This window comes from Oreochromis niloticus, linkage group LG7, assembly GCF_001858045.2.
Source record: "Oreochromis niloticus isolate F11D_XX linkage group LG7, O_niloticus_UMD_NMBU, whole genome shotgun sequence".
In the NCBI taxonomy this organism is placed as follows: Eukaryota; Metazoa; Chordata; class Actinopteri; order Cichliformes; family Cichlidae; genus Oreochromis; species Oreochromis niloticus.
Genome location: NC_031972.2, coordinates 33,039,148 through 33,045,846, shown reverse-complemented (window position 1 = coordinate 33,045,846; position 6,699 = coordinate 33,039,148). Strand labels below are relative to the sequence as shown.

Genomic DNA, 6,699 nt, shown 5'->3' with positions numbered 1-6,699 from the left:
AACCTGTCCACGTTTTTAGTTACCACAGACACTGCAGGGGAGAATAATTAATGTAGCTTTCTTTCAAAAATACATTTTTCCATGCTTATCCACCAAAACATCCCCCTGAACAATTTTTTAATCCTTTTTTTGCTTCTTAACCTTTTTTTTTTTAATTTAATTTAATTTTAGATTTAAATTTAAATTTTCTTTATTTTTCATTTTTATTTTGTCATATTTGTCATACTGTAATTAAAAATCAAATGAGGCATTTTTATTTTTGACATTTGGTCGGAACAGAAAAAGTGAAGTGACTGCAAACTTGTGGTGTGGAATAAAAATGATGATCAAACATGAAGGAGATATTTGGAGAATAATTGTTGTTCCACTCTATGTATAAAAGAAGAAAAAAAATCAATAAAGAAATCACAATGGTCTTATCCATGTACAACTGATTCTTCTGTTATTTTCTTTATAATAAAAAGTTCAATGATGGGAAACTGCAGATTCATATACTAAGTTTACTTTTCAGGGTTTAAAAGTTTATAGAAAGTTCGACAATATATAATGAGGTGGTGTGTTTTAAATATAAAATAGTTAACATATGTGGTCACTGTAATATCACCCTTTGGTTTTGGTCTTTAAGGCTCAAAGTTAGCATTTTGGTCGTTGTTGTTTGTTTTTGTTTTAAGCTGAAAATGACCATAAATAATCAGTTAAATTTAACTAGCTTGGTTAGTAAGAATTTGCTAATGTAAGTACCTTAATATTTACACCCATGAACTATATACTGAACATACTTGCTAATTACTGGTAGCCAGTGTTGGGAAGGTTAAATGTATTCCACTACAGATTACAGAATACATGCCCCAAAATGTAATTTGTAAAGTATTCAGAATACGTTACTCTCATTGAGTAACGTATTCTGAATACTTTGGATTACTTAATATATTATCAAGCTTTTTACAACTACATGAATGTACTATTGCTGTGTGATTTATTACTATTACTGAAGGTTACTCGCCATACCAATACAAACTAGATTTTTAAACCTTAATATAAAATGAGTAACAGTAGGGTGGACATTAGGTAAGGCTGTACATTTTGCAGCCTTACCTAAGTATTCCGCGCGTACACAGTGTACAGTCAAGTCTTAATATCTTACTTTAGTGGTTATTATTATATTTACATGCTTCCATCTCCTGTTTCTGGTCAGTGACAACTCGTACTTTTCCACCTTCCTTTTTCTCCCTCCCTGTGCTCACAGACACATAACAGGTATGGCATCCATTCTCCCTGCAGCACGGACTACACTGCCGATCAGGCTACATTCTTTAGGGCTATGCCTGTAACACTCTGCCTATTGCCTTCATATTAAATAATTTTTTGAATAATAATTTTAAAAAATATTTCTTCACCTCATTATGCGGACCACAAGTAGGGGTGACATGGGCAGCGAGATTGAGACACAGAGCCTCTTAATGTGTGTTTTGTTTGGGTTTCCACCGGCGTGGAATTACCAAAAATAGAGAGAGCACAGCCTAACATATGAACAGACTGCCGTGTAATTTATTTCAACAAAGTAACTTTTTAAATGGTAACTGTAACGGAATACAGTTACTCATATTTTGTATTTTAAATACATAACACCGGTACATGTATTCCGTTACTCCCCAACACTGCTGCTAGCAGACTAATGAAATATTAGAATTCACTTACCAACACTGAATCAAATTTCATGGATGGTCAGTATAACACAGCGGGCCACGTTATTTGCCAGCTGCATTAAAAGTGCTCCAACAGCACAAACTGAAGAGAGGAGGGAAACTACCTACAGAGACCAAAGCTGTTTTATTTTTTTATACAGCAGACTCCAAAAAGTTTTTATTTAAAGATGGGCATTTTAAAATGGGAGTCTGTGAAGACTTAACTGAGACATTACAGATAGTTTTGGTTGCCACTTGATTTGGAGAAGTCATATTGTTTAGGAGTTCATAGGAAAATCACCCAACTTGTGTGGGACCAGAAGGCATCTTAATCTTCTGCATTTAGCAGAGATGTAGCGGTCTGGGTAAGCAGCAGAAGGTTTTCAGATTCCAAAGTGTGCTGAAAGAAAGAAACAGCTTTTCATTTATTAAATATAAAAAATGAATACATGAAGACTCACAAACAAGCATCGACTGAAGGTAACTGCAGTAAAGTCCTGGCAAAGCATCTTTAATTTAAAATTTTTTCCTCAGTTTCCTTACAGACATGTTCAAAGTTTCATCTTGTCCCACATTTTCTTTTGTTAGATTGGTCCCCTCTACCTCTCACCTTGCCTCTTTTCTTTTAACCACTCCATGACCCCATCTATTTCTTTCTTTCTGTGTCTGTAATGACTCTACCGCCTCTTCCGTCTGATTCTACATCTCTTCGCTCTTCATTCTTTTCTTCTCAGTGTCACTCTGCTCTGTTTTCTCTCACTGTAATCATTCCAGCATCCATCTCCTCTCATCAATCCACCTCGTCACTTCTCCCCTTTAACCCCTCCTCCTCCCTTTCTCCCCTTTTAATCACTCCATCCCAAACCTGCTCGCCTTCCTACTGCTGTTGCCAGGGAAACAGTGGCCCATTGTGTAGCTGTTAATCTGGTGACATTGTCTTTCTATTACCTGTGGGTCAGATGCCTGATAAGGAGGACAAAGCGTGGGAAACCGAAGAGCGACTCACTGGAAACTGTTGTACAATGAACAGCTTGATTTTAAGATTTTTGTTTCACTGCTTTGTGCTAAATTCACATTAACAGTCCAGCAGATTCCTGCGTGGTGCTGGTTTCCACTCAGGATGAAGCAAGAGGACTTTGTGCTGCAGGCTGTGTGGTGGAAGGGTGTTTGCTGGACTAGGCTGACGTTGCTAATGCCAATGGACAGGAGCCAATACACCTCCACAATGAGTGTAAACAGGCAGCGTGCACGAGAAAGGGAATCAAATAGCCGGTAAACTATGCTGAGCTCGGTGCAGCCCGGCTTATATCGACCACCACGCCGTTCCTAAACAACGTCACCTGACCCGGCTTTGCCATTTTGGTTCTGCTTTAAAATGAGAGCACAGAAAATAATTCATCAGCAAACTCAGGCACGTCTTTATATACAGAAACTGATTTGAATAGTCGGACCTGCAGAGAAGAGCGGGAATTAAAACTGTAGTGTTTAATTGTTAATAACAACCTCAAGTGACCACAAGAGGAACTGCAGTTTTTAGGTGTTTGCCCCTTGATTAAGATAAGATAAGATAAGATGGCCTTTATTAGTCCCACAGGTGGGAAATTTGCTTTGTTACAGCAAAAGTGCAAAGTTATGTAGCAGAAATTAGAAAACACTGGAATGCAATAAAATACAATAAAATAAAATAAAATACTATATACAATAGAATAAAATAGAAATACAAATACTATATACAACTGAGTAGGAAAATACAAAAATACAACTTCGTCAGAAGAAGAATTGCACATATAGCAGTCTTATTGCACATGTGTGGGTTTGTGTGTTTGATCAGCTGCTTATCAGCTGATTATCACTTGATTCTGTCATTCAGAGGAGAAATTTACACAAGCCGAGCTCTTTATTCCTCAGAGACTGCAGAATTTACTAAATTTTCGTTCTATTTCCTTTGTTTTTTATTCTCCGCTTCCCCAGTTCTCTCTCTGGTTTCCTCTTATGCTCGCTTTCTCTTCATCCTTCCATCTCTCTCCTCCTCTCGTTTCATCCTTCATTCTTTTACCTCTATCCTCTCCCAATTTTATTTCTCTAATTTCATTTTACCTCATACCTCGCTCCGTCCTTCTCTCTCTTGCTCTGCAGAAATCAATGGTCGTTCTCCTCAATAGGAGGTCACGGGGTTCCGGGCGCTGGCGTTCTGGCTTTTCAATTACTAGCAGCCTGCAGTCACCACAGCTCGTGCACACACACAAATACACACACCTACACCTTTAGTACTGAGCCGCTCCTCCACCCCACGGTTGCAAAATTAAGTGCAAAGATTTTGAGATGAAAGGACAATTTGGATGTTGAAATGACAGAAACCATCAGAGACGGATGGAGATGGAATAAATCAAAGTCAGATTGTTGAAGGAAATAAAGAAGAAGAAAAATCTGAAGTGTCAGTGATCCATGATGAATGTTGGCATTGCGTGTCCTCTCGTGGATGTCAGTCACTTGTGATATGAAATCAACACCTTCCAGTGCTGAATGATGCCGAAATACTGAATTACTGTTAATTTTATTCTGGACAACTGCACTGGATGAAAGCGAGGAGAGGACCAGTGGTACCAAGTAGCAGTGCATCTACTCAGGTACTTTATTAAAGTACTGTTTTAATGTACTTGTCTCATAGTATCAGAAGCAGCACTCAGAGACCGATCACCGTTTTCAGGAGCCGGAGTTTTTGAGCCAGTAAGTGAAACCAGGTAAGTCTGTTTTCAGAAGCAGGACGAGGAATTTATGAATGCCAGAGAGGAGCAGACAGGTTAGTGTGAAGTGGTGGGGATGTTTAATGCCATTAATGCATCACAGTGCACCACTCCTCAGCCTTACTTGGTTTTTCTTTTACAGTTTGCTGAGGAGTCAGGCCGAGGAGTGGTGGAGAGCCAGTTTTGCCCAGAGGAGGAGATTTTTGCAGGTGAGCAGGTACTTTGGGGAGGTTAACCGTTTTCAAGATTTTCAAGGAGGTGAATTAAAAAAGCAACATCAAAAACTGACAGATTCAAACCTCACTAAGCCTGCTTAACACCACAAGGGCAACAATGATTTGAGCTCTGAGCTTTAAGCTAGTGCTCAAATACAGTGGGGTGAGTGGTGGAATGAATGCAGGTAGAACCAAACAGAGCTCCACCTAAAGACCACCTAAAGTATGAAAAGCCTGTCCTGAGAAAAGACAAAGCTGTAACATTTCTGTAAAACTTATGATCAAATATTCTGATTTCATGTGGCCTGCCTGCACCGCCTCATTTAAGACAAATCCTGAAAATGCTCCCACTAATGTGGGTGCCAATGAGGGGGAGGAAAACTTCTGTTTCATTATGTTCAAATCTCCAAACTGTAGAAATGCGGGCTGGTTTTCAAAAGACATGAAGGCAGCGAGTGTTTCAAGTAAGTAGCCTTCCTAAACTATCGGCCATATTTAGTGGGAGGAGATTTTAATGATGCTCTGAGTATTTTTTTGACATTTTTCCAGTGTAAGTAATGAGAAGTACACATCTGAGGAAAAATACAGAAATAGATTAAATGGGTTCAGTTTCCACAGTTGATTTGAGTTTAACTTGTTTTAGTTTGAGTGATTTTTAAAAAAAAATATTATTATTCTATGGCAGCTGCTTTTTTTGTGAAGACAAAGATTTCATTTCATTTAGTTAAGTTCAGAATGGATACGACAATCCAAACAGGATCACAGTCTCAGTAAACATCTGCACCAAACCTCCTGACACTTGTTTAGCTGAGAAGTTTGACAAAACTGAGACAATTAAGAAAAGAGAAAAGTAAAAAAAAATCAAAGAAAAAGCGAGCGAGGGGCGGAGCACAAGGAGAGAAGGTAACTGAAATAAATAAAAACAGATACTGGAAAGGAGAGGAATGAAGAAGAGGAATGAAGGAGACAGAACAGGACAGGACAGATTATTTGGACAGTGGACACCAGAGGAAGACGGGATGAAAAAAATAGGAGCTAAATGAGGAGTAAATTAAAAGTAGAAGTGGAGATGAAATAGAACAAGGAGAAAAAGAAAACATGGGATGAAGAACGATGAGGAGAAAGGGGAGAGCGAAGAAAATGAAATGAAAGATAGTTGCTGGCTCAGATGCAGGGAGGAGGAGGAGAAGGGGGGGAGGGCGGCCGCTCAGCCGGCCGTCCTCAGGGGTTATTGGGTCGTGGACAGCCAATCTCTCTCAGCTTAATCAACAGCAGCAGAGGTGATTGCAACACCGCAGGGGACTGCTGGGAAAAACGAAGGAGGGAGGAGGGAGACGAGATAGGAATGAACGGTGCAGGAGAGGAAGGGGGGAGGCACAGCGAAGATGAGGAAAAGATTGGAAAAGCACGGAAAACTGGGGGGGAGAGCGGGTTGTGCAAGAGGAAAGGAGGGAGGACAAACGATCGGAAAAGATGGGACAGAGAAAACGGGGGAGGGGTATAGAGCTGCAAGGGGGAGAGAGGAGAGGAAGAGGAGAGAAAATTATGGGATGACAGGAGGAGAAAACAGGTGAGGGGGTAAAAGCAGAAAAAGATGAAGCACAAATGAAGAGAAATGAGTGAGAGGGCGAGACGGGAAAGAGGAGGGAAGGAATGAAGTGGAAGATCAGAGAAAGACAGATGGGAGAGGAAGTGAGGAAGATGTGGGAGAAAGGGGAAAAAGAGGAACTGAAAGCAAGCAAGTAAAAGGAATATTTTCTAGGCAGAGATGAAGGTGGAGGAGAAAGCGAGGGTGAACAGAAACTCAGAGAAAAGACTATGAAGACATAAATAGGGAGGGAAGGAAAGAAAGGAGAATAAAGGGAAGATAAAGAGAAATAGGCTGAGAAGTAAAAGGACGATTAAGGAGAAAAGATGAGATGAGTGAAAGAAGAAAGGAAAACAGAGGAGGAATAAAGGAAATCAAATAAAGTCCTGGTCGTGCGTTAGACTCTGCTATATTAGATTTAAACAGCAACAAAAAAACTCAAGCAACAAAACTTCAAAAGTGTCTCG

The 6,699-nt window shown here is 39.7% G+C and overlaps 1 protein-coding gene across 1 annotated transcript in view; it reads left to right on the top strand.

Moving 5' to 3' along the window:
* onecut2 (one cut homeobox 2) overlaps positions 1 to 6,699 on the top strand; it is a 73,489-nt gene that overhangs the window by 51,848 nt on the left and 14,942 nt on the right. The window lies entirely within an intron of this gene.